A 16,484-nucleotide genomic window follows, 5' to 3' on the forward strand; every position below is an offset into this window, starting at 1 on the left:
ATTCGTTCTGTGCACTGCTTGTGGCTGTCGCTGCTGAAATCTAATTTTAAAAAGAGCTTTGATCTACTTCGAGCGGACGGCAAGTAGGAAGCGCGACTGCGAAGGAGCTTGCGCCGCTTCTCTTCTGGTGACCAAACCAATGTCCATGGGCGGCTTCTGGTGTTAAAGAAAAGATTATTGCTGATGAAAATGAGGGAGGTAGAAGAAAAGAAGAAAAGAAAGAGGAAATTCTGTGTGCACCCCATCTGGCAAGCAATAAAGGACGAGGGTGAATACCTCACCGTGGTAAGTAACTTGCCGGTCTGTAGCGACCGATCTCCTGTTCCGCGTTCCGGAACTTTAACTAGCCCAACTCTTCGTTTTATCATACCTGCTTCCTTCCCTTTTCTTGTGTTCGTCGTTTCTTTGCGCTTTTTTTACATTATGCATCTGTACCAACTCGCCCAGCTGAACGTTTTGCGGCTTGTGCTTGCCATAATCAAATTTGGTACCAGTCGGAGGTCGTAGCTCATAAAGGTGCTTTTCCGGCACATTATCCTTTTTTTTTCATGCTTAAGATGCTAGCTGAATAACACCCGCATTATGTATTTATCACGTTATTTTCATAATCATCCTCGGAATCTACATACCCTGGTGGACAATAGGTTGCTTCCCGGGCAGGAGAGATGAAGCTATGCAGAGCGCAACAAGCCAGGACAGCAAAGGTTGCATTTTTGGTAAGAAGGTTCATGGACCCAAGCAAGATTCTCCAACCGGCTGTCAAAATTCCAAATGCATTTTCCACGATGCTTCGGCACTACATTTTGTAAAAACATTATTATTTGTAGCTTTGCTATAGCGTTACACAAGTTATTTTACTTCAAAGAAGTTTCTTCGAGTGCACTTCATCTAATAGTAATTGAAAGAATATCACATGAGAACATTCGCTGAACCTTGTTTCAATGGTGCATACAGACGAAACTTTAGTGCTGCATTCACTCCTTCATTGCCTTAATTCACCATAACACTAATGCTGCCTTCAAAGAAAGTGTGACAACTAATGAAAAAAAAACGGTGACTAAATTGTGGTTTTCATGTGACCTGTGTATAACTGTGGAAGTAAAGCCACCATTTGGCTATTCAAGCCGGAACAGCATGACAAAAGAAATTCATTTTTTAACTATGCATTGGTCGTATACAAATACTACGTGATGATGTTTGTTTATATAGCTTCACGAATCATTGCAAAGAAGATAACCCACTATCAAGAAAAGGTGTTTGAAATTTTTGTTTTTTACAGGCTGGAACGATAAGTATGTACTGCAGAAACAATTTTCTCTTGCCGCCTTGTTACTCAATCACAGCATAACATACTATATTGAGTCATCGCTGTGCATGAAAAGCAGTGCAAGACCACTTGAGTTCCTCCTTTTTTCCCCACAACACGAATAAAACAATGCCACATTTTTACAATGGCATTCAATACCTTGTTCTGCTCAGCCGGCAGTGTAATACCCTCTGGCTTGACCGCATGCCTATGCCGGGGAACGGAGGCAAAAAATGGGTGATCAGTTGGGATGCTTCGTCCCCGACAAAAACATGCGGCGCAACCTTCTGGCTTTTTGGAAGGCGTGCTGCTGCTTGTAGGGCCACGACGCCATCGTTGAGATTTTTTCCAAATGTGCATGGTTTGAAGACTCCGCCGTCACTGTGTCGGCCTGGTGCGCCGACGTCTACGACCATGAACTTGTACTTTGCATCCCGATGGCCCTCAAAACAATGAAGAATCTCTCCTAATAAAAGTTGAAGATTAGACATGCATGAGCACCCCTTCTATATGTATGACATTTGGTCAAGCTTATGGAGTGAACAGTACCTTAGAGTTGAAAAAGCGGCTTCCAGAATTAGGTGGTGCAGTAATCTGGACGCGCTTTCCGTCTACTGCTCCTACACAATGAGGAAGGTTCCAACTCCTGCTGAATTCTTGCGTCGATTCCTCCCATTGCACAGGCCCTGGCTCCTAAACAGAAAGAAAAAGAGCAAAGCTGAATATTTGGGCGAATGGTTTGGAAGTGAGAGGGATGCTAAAAATGGTCTTCCTTTCTAAATTAGTTCATTTAAGCCACTACAATGGTCTTCACATTTTTTAGTTTTGGCTCTTCATGCAAATTTAAGCTTGCTACATCACCTATTAAAGTTACACAACAAGAGCCAGGAACAGAATTAGGCAAGAAATAAATACAGGCAGGTAGAGCGGCTCCAAGTGCTTCCAGATCACTCTGCAAGCATTGTGAACCACAAGCCGACTTGTTGCTGCCGCAACTGGAAATGTAAGTGCTATCTGCTTGATTGCCATTGCAGAGGATAGGTACCTGTGTGCAATTAGAAAGTAGTTCAAAAATTGTGCGAGAGCATCACTGCAGTCACAATTCCTACAGTACCTGAGGGTAACACCAAGTCTCTCTTCAGAGCAGAGGCTCCCGGCAAATAAAATTCCTCCTCAAGTAATTGCGGACAATGCTTTGCAGTTCATGAAATTGCTTCGGACACATCCGATAGTATCAGAAGAGCATGTCTTGATCTGTCTTCATGACTTGAAACGGCAATGACAACAGTGAAACAAAAATTACAAACTGACACCAAATATTAACCCCATCCTTTATCATTACACAAAAGGTAGGTGACGTACAGAGATGTAGAGCTTGATTTGTGATTGTTATTATTATTTCAGTGTTCATTTTATTAGCGACGCAGACCTCAGTCTACATCGTCCCGTTTTATAAAGCCACACCGCCAGCCTCTCCTCCAAGTACTTCTTCTTAACAGCGTGTGTTGACAGTAACGCGAAATCGAGGGGGGGGGGGGGGGGGGGGGGTTACGCACAGCCCCACGCTATCAATGTGTGACAAAGTGTCTTCCGAGAGCATTCAGAGCACTCGGACGCGTCTCTTGACCAATGCGAAAACACCGCAGGCACTCCAGCAACACTGGCAAAGGGTACGCTGGCTATGCTGCTGACGCGGCAACCAATTTCTCAGGCATATGCAGATAAGCAATGCTAGATAATGTAGCCGCTTAAAATGACACACCATGGAATTCCTCGTTTCGATTACAATTATTACAGCTCGCATGAAGGCATTCGAGCATTTTTAGAGATATAAATACATAATGTGGGTGGCATTCAGCTAGCACCTTAAGCGTGAAAAAGAAAGGAAATATGCCGGAAAACCACCTTTATGAGCTATGACCTCCGACTAGCACAAAGTTTGATTATGGCAAGCACAAGCAGCAAAACGTTAAGCTGGGCGAGTTGGTACAGATGCATAATGTAAAAAAGCGCAATGAAACGACGAACACAAGAAAAGGAAGGAAGCAGGTATGATAAAATGAAGAGTTGGGCTAGGTAAAGTTCCGGAACGCAGAACAGGAGATCGATCGCTACAGACCGACAAGTTATTTACCGCGGTGAGGTATTCACCCTCCTCCTTTCTTGCTTGCCAGCTGGGGTGCACTCAGAATTTCCTCTTTCTTTTCTTCTTTTCTTCTAGGTCCCTCATCTTCATCAGCAATAATATTTTCTTTAACAGCAGATGACGCCCATGGACAATGTGTTTGGTCACAAGAAGAGAAGCGGCGCGTTCTCCCTCGCAGTCACGCTTCCTACTTGCCATCCGCTCGAAGTAGATCAAAGCTCTTTTTAAAATTAGATTTCAGCAGCGACAGCCACAAGCAGTGCAAAGCACGAATCTCAGATATAAACTATGCGCAATCCCCACCGCCAATTGAGTCGCACGGTGTCGCCAAACGCAACATTTCCGGCCAACTCCGTCGGCTGAAGATCCACAAATATATCGAGACAATACTAAACGTACCTGAAAATGTGTATAGACATAGCTGTGGGATATTTATTGTCTAATTTACTAATTATAACACAAGCAAACAACATATAAGCATTGTTCGTTCTTTCAGTGGTGGCCAAAACATTTTGGCCTTGTCTGGCCACCCTCATGTAGCCACACTCATGCAGGCTACATGAGGCTTACGCCTCAAGTAGCCTGGCCAGCGTTCCGTCGGCGTGTTTTTTTTTTTTTTGACGCGCGATAATCGCAGGAGGAAAACACCTCATGTAGACGCCGCTTTATACCATGCAAATATTGGAGATCTTTTGCTTCAGCGCATAGTAGTGTCCTATAAGGAGTCGTACACAAGGCTAATTGTTAACCAAGAGCGTACCAAACCTATTGCATTGAAATTATCTGTTCTCCAAGGCTGTCTGTTATCGCCTTTGTTGTTTTCCCGTTGTCTAGAACCTCAGTATTATTGACAGCGACTGTCCGTGTTTTCTCCTTGGCAAAATGTGAACTTAAGATTTTAGCCTATGCAGATGATGTCGCCCTCTTTTGTTCTGACAAATATTGTGTGCCTGAAGCACTTCATTTCACTGAACAGTTTTGTGAGGTATCAGGTGCGGCCCTTAATTTAGATAAATCCAGGGGGTTTTGGTTCGGTCATTGAAGTACAACGCCACGTCACTGTGGTGGCATAAACTGGCACTGCGGGACCCTTCACTACCAAGGTGTTGTTCTTCACCAAATTCGCAGCAGTGGAGCCTACTGGGATTCACAGATAGTTTCCATGCGGCGACAAACGCAGGCTTGGATGGGTAGGGAACTGTCAGTGTTTACTCGGGAAACATTTTTTTATTCACAAAACTTGCCTCTGTGGTGCAGGTTATCAACTGTGCGAGGAAGAAAGGGCAGCTGGTGCACAGAATATTTGCTACCTTCGTATGGTGTTTCCATTCGGAACCCACGCGTCGCGATAACATATTTCTTTCTGTAGAGTCTGGTGGCATAGGCCTTGTTCACTTATGCCTGCATAACCTTATTTCCCGCTTTTTTTTCCTTTTCAGGTCAGCGAAACACCATTTATTAGGCGTCTCAGTGCTCATTTGCCTTTCCTATTCGCACCGACTGGACACACCCGTGAGGAGCCTTAATGAGGATTCCTTAAGGAACTTTCTAACACCTTCTATTTCCTCTCTGTGGGCTTTTCTTAGGCTACCTGTATAGCCTCTCCAGAAGGTAGATGACTCAGGACCGTACGGAGTATTTGTTCCCTGTACCACTGTATCGGACACATTTTCTGGAGTTGCTTGACACAAGTGTTTTAAAATTTATTGGGCGAATGTGCATTTCTTCTGGTGCAAAAACATTCTTCTTTAAACTGCACACATCAATGCTGATTGTGAAGGCGTGGCTTGATGCTAAGGATATTCTATCGCCATGGACGGTGATTCGGCGCATGTGAAATACACCAGAGACTATTGACTATTGTTTTATTCTGTGCATTGATTCTATGTTCTTCTGGGACATATTACAACGAACAAGTAAGGAAGACATTGATATCACACTCCAGTATCCAGTTTTTGCATGTGGAGAAAAACTGTGTTGTTCCATGTGATCTCTTTATGTTGCTGGGACTATTTAGTCTCCTGAAAAGCCGCATGATGGACCGCCACACAGAATCACCACTGTCGTCGAAATCTTTATTTCGTGAGCAGTGCGCTTTGGTGCGTGGAGTATATGCTGTCCTGGAAGAGCCGCCTAGCTGGCTCCCCTATCTGGATGCATGTGTGTGCCTCCCAGGCTTATGATGTTTTGGAAGGTGGCGTCGTGCAGGGGTGTGGTGGTCTGATGTCCTGTGGCGTAAGCATGCTTGAAATTTTCTTTTCGGCCCTTTTTTCGTGCAATAAAGAAAGAAAGACTTCGTGTCGTATGTTTTCCGTAGCCACCTGACACAAGGTGGGCATGGCTTCCAACCGCAATACCGGCGATTTTTTTTCCCGCATGGTCACCATCATGAGTGCAGTTGTGATGACACGCTCTGCCGACCCGCTCTACTGAAAGGTTCTGTACATGCCATTCATCACACGAGAAACTATTCAGCATTATAATGTGCAGCCGCGAGTAAAAGAATATTAGCACAATTACGTAACTGAAGGGACGAAAATTGCATCACGCCGCTAGCGCGGCGCCGTGCTTTCCGAACACACCTGGCACATCTGATATCTGCGTGTTCTTAAGATCAGTGCCGAGCGCCGCTCTCTGCTGCTGCGGTTAGCATGTTAGCACTTGAATAGAGGCACGGTAGTCCTGCCTCTCGTAACTCCGTTTGAGTCGTACAGCATGCACACACAGTTAAAGAGCTTTTCCTGTCTGAGTGCACGTACAGCGTCGGGGCGTGGTTGTTTCGCAGTTGTCCTGTTCTGACGGCCGTAACTGATAGTCACACAGGTGGCGCACAACTGGATGCGGTTCGTAACACTTGCTCAGCTTTTCGCCAAGTCCTCGCTGACGGACTGAGTCCAGACCCACCTCGGTCGCCGGTGATGTCTTCGACGTGGCGTTGTCGAGGGCTGTTACGCTGTGGATCGGAACGGTGACCGCTTGTGGTGAAAGCGGTGGCTAGATTATCGGCTGTCAGGGAGGGCAGTCTACTCCGCTAGCCTGGAAATTCCTAGGGTAAGGGTGCAGGCTTGTCCGTAATCCATGATTAAAATATATATAGAGCTCAACTCAAGGGATACAAAACGAACGCTTACTTCCAACTGACATTTATTGACTGGAACAGTCACTTTTGTGCTAAAACAGAAAGAGAAAAAAAAACAAGAGATAACAGACATACAGGCCTTAAGTCTTCAAAAATTGCAATTCAGGTTCTGTCAGGTCAACCGAAGGCGCACTAATAAAGGAATCTGTTCTGTGGTGTATTGGCAGACCAGATAGAGCGAGAGATCATAGAGGCTGCCGAATGTCCGGACCCGTGGAGTATCAGTTACGGGTCCAATTTGGACTTATTTTTGGAAATGTGGCGAAGAACTTGAAGGATGCTTCACTCCCGCCACCGGTTGTCCCGGTATTGCACTACCTCCGGGATCGGCCTTGTCTTTAGCGCGTCTTTACTGCCCTGTCTTTCTGTCCCCTCTTTCAACTCTCCTACTATCTGCACGTGGTAGCGATTGTGGCTCGGCTTGAGCCAGTGAACAGGCCTGTTCACTTTCCTTTCTTTCTTCCTGGCAGTAACAGACAGACAGACTCGCGTCTTTAATATCCTCTCTTTCTATCCCATCTTTCAACTCTCCTACTATCTGCACGTGGTAGCGATTGTGGCTCGGCTTGAGCCAGTGAGCAGACCTGTTCACTTTCCTTTCTTTCTTCCTGGCAGTAACAGCAAGACAGACTCGCGTCTTTACTATCCTGTCTTTCAATCCCATCTTTCAACTCTCCTACTATCTGCACGTGGTAGCGATTGTGGCTCGGCTTGAGCCAGTGAGCAGGCCTGTGCACTTTCCTTTCTTTCTTCCTGGCAGTAACAGACAGACTCGCGTCTTTACTATCATGTCTTTCTATCCCATCTTTCAACTCTCCTACTATCTGCACGTGGTAGGGATTGTGGCTCGGCTTGAGCCAGTGAGCAGGCCTGTTCACTTTCCTTTCTTTCTTCCTGGCAGTAACAGACAGACAGACTCGAGTCTTTACTATCCTGTCTTTCAATCCCATCTTTCAAATCTCCTACTATCTGCACGTGGTAGCGATTGTGGCTCGGCTTGAGCCAGTGAGCAGGCCTGTTCACTTTCCTTTCTTTCTTCCTGGCAGTAACAAACAGACAGACTTGCGTCTTTACTATCCTGTCTTTCAATCCCATCTTTCAACTCTCCTACTATCTGCACGTGGTAGCGATTGTGGCTCGGCTTGAGCCAGTGAGCAGGCCTGTGCACTTTCCTTTCTTTCTTCCTGGCAGTAACAGACAGACAGACTCGCGTCTTTACTATCATGTCTTTCTATCCCATCTTTCAACTCTCCTACTATCTGCACGTGGTAGCGATTGTGGCTCGGCTTGAGCCAGTGAGCAGGCCTGTTCACTTTCCTTTCTTTCTTCCTGGCAGTAACAGACAGACAGACTCGCGTCTTTACTATCCTGTCTTTCAATCCCATCTTTCAACTCTCCTACTATCTGCACGTGGTAGCAATTGTGGCTCGGCTTGAGCCAGTGAGCAGGCCTGTTCACTTTCCTTTCTTTCTTCCTGGCAGTAACAGACAGACAGACTCGCGTCTTTACTATCCTGTCTTTCAATCCCATCTTTCAACTCTCCTACTATCTGCACGTGGTAGCGATTGTGGCTCGGCTTGAGCCAGTGAGCAGGCCTGTGCACTTTCCTTTCTTTCTTCCTGGCAGTAACAGAGAGACAGACTCGCGTCTTTACTATCATGTCTTTCTATCCCATCTTTCAACTCTCCTACTATCTGCACGTGGTAGCGATTGTGGCTCGGCTTGAGCCAGTGAGCAGGCCTGTTCACTTTCCTTTCTTTCTTCCTGGCAGTAACAGACAGACAGACTCGAGTCTTTACTATCCTGTCTTTCAATCCCATCTTTCAACTCTCCTACTATCTGCACGTGGTAGCGATTGTGGCTCGGCTTGAGCCATTGAGCAGGCCTGTTCACTTTCCTTTCTTTCTTCCTGGCAGTAACAAACAGACAGACTCGCGTCTTTACTATCCTGTCTTTCAATCCCATCTTTCAACTCTCCTACTATCTGCACGTGGTAGCGATTGTGGCTCGGCTTGAGCCAGTGAGCAGGCCTGTGCACTTTCCTTTCTTTCTTCCTGGCAGTAACAGACAGACAGACTCGCGTCTTTACTATCATGTCTTTCTATCCCATCTTTCAACTCTCCTACTATCTGCACGTGGTAGCGATTGTGGCTCGGCTTGAGCCAGTGAGCAGGCCTGTTCACTTTCCTTTCTTTCTTCCTGGCAGTAACAGACAGACAGACTCGCGTCTTTACTATCCTGTCTTTCAATCCCATCTTTCAACTCTCCTACTATCTGCACGTGGTAGCAATTGTGGCTCGGCTTGAGCCAGTGAGCAGGCCTGTTCACTTTCCTTTCTTTCTTCCTGGCAGTAACAGACAGACAGACTCGCGTCTTTACTATCCTGTCTTTCAATCCCATCTTTCAACTCTCCTACTATCTGCACGTGGTAGCGATTGTGGCTCGGCTTGAGCCAGTGAGCAGGCCTGTGCTCTTTCCTTTCTTTCTTCCTGGCAGTAACAGACAGACAGACTCGCGTCTTTACTATCCTGTCTTTCTGTCCCATCTTTCAACTCTCCTACTATCTGCAGGTGGTAGCGATTGTGGCTCGGCTTGAGCCAGTGAAGAGGCCTGTTCACTTTCCTGTCTTTCTTCCTGGCAGTCAGCCTCCACTCGGCCCAAGTCTTCCCCGTCGGTCACTGACACCGATACCGGCTCCAACTTGGCAAACCCCGGACGCCAGTCCCGGTCCCGAGACCGCAAACGCGGCGACGACAACCTATTGCGGGACGGCTCCTTCCCCCCGCTTGGCAGCGACGGCAGCGACAGCCCTTCCAGCCGCACTCGCAGCCGTTCCACATCCGCCTCACCCAGCTCTCGGGCCAGCTCTCAAGCCCGGCCGGGGACCAAAGCAGCCAAACAAGTTGGATGGAAGACTCCTGCACAAGTCACCGCTTCTCCACCAGATTCACAGGTAAGGGAGCTGGCAGATATGGTCAAGGAACTACAGCTACAATTGGCCAAAGCAAACGCTAAAATTCATAGCCTAGAATCAGCACAGGCAAACCCCAAATTGCAACCACAGCAGGTGGCTCACGCTCCCACATCCGACCCTGTAGGTGATCCACGCATGGACACTGAGCAGCCTAAGCGCACGAAGCGTAAAGCACCTCTCCCCTCCTCCCAAGCAGACATAGATGCCAAATTCGAGGCAGCTGATGCGCGAATGGCCCAATTCGAGGGCGCCCTCCTTCGACTCGCCCCCACCATTGACCGTCTAGTAGAAAGCTGCGCCACAATGGCAGCCAACATCCAAACCCTTCATGCCAGGCTCGATACCCTCACGAATCCCCCGACATCAGCAACCCCCTTGCAGTCGCCAACCCCTCCTAACTACCCAGCACCCATTATTGTCGCCACATCGGAGAGTGCAACCGCGCGCTCACGTGCAGGCGGCATTCTTAAATCACCCGTCGCGCTATCACAGCGCCCCGAACCCTACGGGAAACGCGATGGCTAGCTCCCCCTTCACAGTTTGGCAATGGAACTGCAGGGGCTTCAAGGCGAAGCGGCGAGCCTTGGAGCACACCCTGCAGGCCCAGCCGCACACCCCCCACATCATCGCACTTCAGGAAACATACATGGACACGAAACTTACCAGCTACGCCGCATATAACCAACAAACGACACCAGACCAACGGCCCAACACCGCCATCCTGGTCCACCGAAATTTAGCAGCTAATCATATAGACCTTAGTTACCCCGAGGTTCCGCACACTTTCGTACAGGTCCTACCGAACAGTCGCTCACAAGCCCCGCTCCACATCCTTAACGTCTACAGCCCCCCTAGCGACAAAAGCACACGAGTGGCAACCCTCGTTCGTAAGGCCTGCGCGACTGCACAAACAGGGATGCTACTCATCTTAGGTGACTTCAACGCGCCGCATACCGAGTGGGGCTACCCCCGCAAAGCATGCGGTCGTAAGGGAGCCAAAGTGTGGGAGACAGCCCAAACACTGGGCCTGACACTACTCCTAGACCCCGACAGGCCTACTCGCATTGGAAACAGTGTCACACAGGACAGCTGCCCCGATCTCACTTTCGCCCGCAACATCCCAGACGCACGCTGGGAAAACCTCGGCATGAACATAGGTAGCGACCATTATGTTCTCAGCACAACCTTCACGGCTACACACAGCAAAGCCCCCAACCGAACAATCAGGCACACTAACTGGGACGCCTTCCGATACGTGCGCGCCAAACGCACTTCGGCCCCCATAGACGACCTGGACGCATGGGCAAACGCACTTCTCGAAGACACCGCCAATGCCACCTCCACGACTACCCAGAACGTGGATGGCCCCTCTCCCGACGCCAAACTAATACACATGTGGGAGGCCCAGCGCAGTCTTAGGGCTCGCTGGCTCCGCCAAAAGCACAATCGACCCCTCAAGCTCCGTCTCGTTCGCCTCGAGCGAGAGATCGAAGCTTACTCCGTCAAACTGAGTCAGGAGCAATGGCATCAAACCTGCGACCGTCTTAACGGCCAGTTAGGATGAAAAAACTCGTGGTTCTTGCTCAGACATTTACTGGACCCAACTCACACCAAATCCACATCTCACAAGAACCTCCCCCGTGTCATACACGCTTTTCAGGGAACAAATGAGGAACTCCTCGCTACCCTGAAAGACAAATACATCAATACTTCCACTGAAATTCCCATCCCTTCAGGATACACGGGTGCTCAGAACACCAACATGGACGCCGACATCACGGCAGGAGAAGTCCGCGCCGCCCTCAACCAGATTAAAACCACCGCGGCCGCTGGCGACGACCACATAACCAACAAGATGCTTCGTAACCTCGAAGATCAGTCCGTCGAAGCACTCACGGACCTCTTCAACCAACATTGGCATGAGGGTCGCCTTCCAGACACTTGGAAGCATGCCAAAGTGATTTTCATACCTAAGCCAGGCAAACGACTCGAGCTGGGCAACCTTCGGCCCATCTCGCTCACGTCCTGCCTGGGAAAGGTCATGGAACACGTCATACTCAATAGACTCCACACTCACGTAGACCAAGAGGACCTTTTCCCCCCCACTATGATCGGCTTCAGAACCGGCCTCTCCACTCAAGACATTATGTGGCAAATCCAACACGACATCCTCGATCCGAGACCCATCCGAGCTACACGAACCATCCTAAGCCTAGATGTCAGCAAGGCTTTCGACAACGTGTCACATGCTTCCATCCTGGCAAACCTCTCACAAATGAATGTAGGCACTCGCACTTACAACTACATCGCCGACTTTCTTCATAACCGTACAGCAGAACTTCATATTGCAGACCTCCACAGTGAGAAGATCACACTAGGCACCCGAGGAACACCACAAGGAGCAGTCCTATCTCCGTTCCTTTTCAACACTACAATGAGAGGCCTCCCTCTGCTCCTGGAAAAGATACCTCACATTAAACACTCAATATATGCCGACGACATTACCCTGTGGACCAACTCTGGCTCTGACGGGGAAATCCAAAACTCCCTCCAAACAGCAATCGATAAAGTACACTCCTTTGTACAGGCGAACGGGCTCACATGCTCCTCCACGAAGTCCGAATTACTAGTCATCAGGGACAGACGAGCTCGCCTGCCTGTCCCCGACCCGCAAGAACCTATTGTGCTTCAAGTCGACACACATCCCATACCTCCGGTCCGCACTATTCGCGTTCTGGGTATGTTAATACAGAACAACACGCAAAACTCGGAGGCCATTCAGCGCCTCCGCACCACAGCCAACCAGATCAACGGCCTTATCCGCCGCATCAGCACCCGCCGCAGAGGTATGAAGGAGGATGACCTCTGTCGGCTCACGCAAGCTTTCCTCATTAGCAGGATAGTCTACTCCTACCCCTACTATCACCTCCGCCGGAAGGACGAGGAAGCTGTGAACAGCATTATACGTTCAGCTTACAAAGCGGCACTGGGGCTACCTCAGTACGCCAGCACACAGCACCTCCTCCAACTCGGCATCTACAACACGCTCACAGAACTCATAGAGGCACACAAGACCGCCCAAATCCACCGCCTCTCCCGCACTAAACACGGGCGGCTCATACTTGACCGTCTCAACATCAACCCCATAGGCGACGTCCACCCCACGACGCCCATTCCGATAGGGGTCTATAGCCGCCTAGTTATAAAACCAATCTCCAAAAACATGCTACCTGGCCGCCATGATACGCGCCGTCAGCTGAAAGCCCAAGCACTAGATGCCACATACCTTGCCGACGAACACGCAATATACGTAGATGCTGCACGGCAAAGTGCAAACACATACGTGGCTTGTGCAGCCACGCCACAGTCTACTCTCGTCACCGCCGCCACAGTAGTAGCTCACTCTCCGACAGCGGCAGAAGAAACCGCCATCGCGCTGGCCATCGCTGACCCACGTACGCGCACAGTCCTCAGCGACTCCAAAAGAGCAATACAAAATTACTCGGCAGGTTTTATCTGCCACCCCGCTGCACGCATCCTTCGCGGCTGCACTCCCGACCATAAGATCAACCTGGTCTGGGTACCCGCCCACGCGGGAAACTCTGGAAACGAAGGGGTCGACCGACTAGCCCGAGGACTAACCAACCGGGCGGCCGGCCCCACGGACCCAGACGCTCTTGCCGAGGCTCCCCAGACCTTTGCCGAAATTACCAACCTCTACAGAGAGATGAGACGCCAGTTCCCGCCTCCACACCCCGACTTGAACCGAGCGCAAGCCACCTTGCTCCGCAGGTTGCAGACACACTCTATCCTTAGCCATTCTAGACTTTCACTCATCACAGACGGGGAATACGACCCCGTCTGCCAAAATTGTTACCAGGGAGAAATCGCCACCCAGGCTCACATCCTCTGGGGTTGCGCGGGAAATCCGCCCCCTCGAACCTTACTGCCAGCTCCCTACGAAGATGGATGGAACGAACTCCTCAAAAGGCCAGACAAGAGCATCCAACTGGCGCTCATTTCATGGGCCCAGGAAGTCGCCCCCACCTGGGGGCCACACCAAGCCCACCTGCCCTAAATCCCGCCAATCTATGGCAATAAAGTTGTTTCTCTCTCTCTCTCTCCTTTCTTTCTTCCTGGCAGTAACAGACAGACAGACTCGCGTCTTTACTATCCTGTCTTTCTGTCCCATCTTTCAACTCTCCTACTATCTGCACGTGGTAGCGATTGTGGTTCGGCTTGAGCCAGTGAGCAGGCCTGTGCACTTTCCTTTCTTTCTTCTTGGCAGTAACACAGACAGACTCGCGTCTTTACTATCCTGTCTTTCTGTCCCATCTTTCAACTCTCCTACTATCTGCACGTGGTAGCGATTGTGGCTCGGCTTGAGCCAGTGAGCAGGCCTGTGCACTTTCCTTTCTTTCTTCCTTGCAATAACAGACAGACAGACTCGCGTCTTTACTATCCTGTCTTTCTGTCCCATCTTTCAACTCTCCTACTATCTGCACGTGGTAGCGATTGTGGCTCGGCTTGAGCCAGTGAGCAGGCCTGTTCACTTTCCTTTCTTTCTTCTTGGCAGTAACAGACAGACAGACTCTCGTCTTTACTATCCTGTCTTTCTCTCCCATCTTTCAACTCTCCTACTATCTGCACGTGGTAGCGATTGTGGCTCGGCTTGAGCCAGTGAGCAGGCCTGTGCACTTTCCGTTCTTTCTTCTTGGCAGTAACAGACAGACAGACTCGCGTCTTTACTATCCTGTCTTTCTGTCCCATCTTTCAACTCTCCTACTATCTGCACGTGGTAGCGATTGTGGCTCGGCTTGAGCCAGTGAGCACGCCTGTGCTCTTTCCTTTCTTTCTTCCTGGCAGTAATAGACACACAGACTCGCGTCTTTACTATCCTGTGTTTCTATCCCATCTTTCAACTCTCCTACTATCTGCACGTGGTAGCGATTGTGGCTCAGCTTGAGCCAGTGAGCAGGCCTGTGCACTTTCCTTTCTTTCTTCCTGGCAGTAACAGACAGACAGACTCGTGTCTTTACTATCCTGTCTTTCTATCCCATCTTTCAACTCTCCTACTATCTGCATGTGGTAGCGATTGTGGCTCGGCTTGAGCCAGTGAGCAGGCCTGTGCACTTTCCTTTCTTTCTTCATGGCAGTAACAGACAGACAGACTCGCGTCTTTACTATCCTGTCTTTCTGTCCCATCTTTCAACTCTCCTACTACCTGCACGTGGTAGCGGTTGTGGCTCGGCTTGAGCCAGTGAGCAGGCCTGTGCACTTTCCTTTCTTTCTTCCTGGCAGTAACAGACAGACAGACTTGCGTCTTTACTATCCTGTCTTTCTATCCCATCTTTCAACTCTCCTACTATCTGCAGGTGGTAGCGATTGTGGCTCGGCTTGAGCCAGTGAGCAGGCCTGTGCACTTTTCTTTCTTTCTTCCTGGCAGTAACAGACAGACTCGCGTCTTTACTATCCTTTCTTTCTATCCCATCTTTCAACTCTCCTACTATCTGCACGTGGTAGCGATTGTGGCTCGGCTTGAGCCAGTGAGCAGGCCTGTTCACTTTCCTTTCTTTCTTCCTCGCAGTAACAGACAGACAGACTCGCGTCTTTACTATCCTGTCTTTCTGTCCCATCTTTCAACTCTCCTACTATCTGCACGTGGTAGCGATTGTGGCTCGGCTTGAGCCAGTGAGCAGGCTTGTGCACTTTCCTTTCTTTCTTCTTGGCAGTAACAGACAGACAGACTCGCGTCTTTACTATCCTGTCTTTCTGTCCCATCTTTCAACTCTCCTACTATCTGCACGTGGTAGCGATTGTGGCTCGGCTTGAGCCAGTGAGCAGGCCTGTTCACTTTCCTTTCTTTCTTCCTGGCAGTAACAGACAGACAGACTCGCGTTTTTACTATCCTGTCTTTCTGTCCCATCTTTCAACTCTCCTACTATCTGCACGTGGTAGCGATTGTGGCTCGGCTTGAGCCAGTGAGCAGGCCTGTTCACTTGCCTTTCTTTTTTCCTGGCAGTAACAGACAGACTCGCGTCTTTACTATCCTGTCTTTCTATCCCATCTTTCAACTCTCGTACTATCTGCACGTGGTAGCGATTGTGGCTCGGCTTGAGCCAGTGAGCAGGCCTGTGCACTTTCCTTTCTTTCTTCCTGGCAGTAACAGACAGACAGACTCGCGTCTTTACTATCCTGTCTTTCTGTCCCATTTTTCAACTCTCCTACTATCTGCACGTGGTAGCGATTGTGGCTCGGCTTGAGCCAGTGAGCAGGCCTGTTCACTTTCCTTTCTTTCTTCCTGGCAGTAACAGACAGACAGACTCGCGTCTTTACTATCCTGTCTTTCTGTCCCATCTTTCAACTCTCCTACTATCTGCACGTGGTAGCGATTGTGGCTCGGCTTGAGCCAGTGAGCAGGCCTGTGCACTTTCCTTTCTTTCTTCCTGGCAGTAACAGACAGACAGACTCGCGTCTTTACTATCCTGTCTTTCTGTCCCATCTTTCAACTCTCCTACTATCTGCACGTGGTAGCGATTGTGGCTTGGCTTGAGCCAGTGAGCAGGCCTGTTCACTTTCCTTTCTTTCTTCCTGGCAGTAACAGACAGACAGACTCGCGTCTTTACTATCCTGTCTTTCTGTCCCATCTTTCAACTCTCCTACTATCTGCACGTGGTAGCGATTGTGGCTCGGCATGAGCAAGTGAGCAGGCCTGTGCACTTTCCTTTCTTCCTGGCAGTAACAGACAGACAGACTCGCGTCTTTACTATACTGTCTTTCTGTCCCATCTTTCAACTCTCCTACTATCTGCACGTGGTAGCGATTGTGGCTCGGCTTGAGCCAGTGAGCAGGCCTGTTCACTTTCCTTTCTGTCTTCCTGGCAGTAACAGACAGACAGACTCGCGTCTTTACCATCCTG

Source organism: Amblyomma americanum, chromosome 6, assembly GCF_052857255.1.
Source record: "Amblyomma americanum isolate KBUSLIRL-KWMA chromosome 6, ASM5285725v1, whole genome shotgun sequence".
NCBI lineage: Eukaryota > Metazoa > Arthropoda > Arachnida > Ixodida > Ixodidae > Amblyomma > Amblyomma americanum.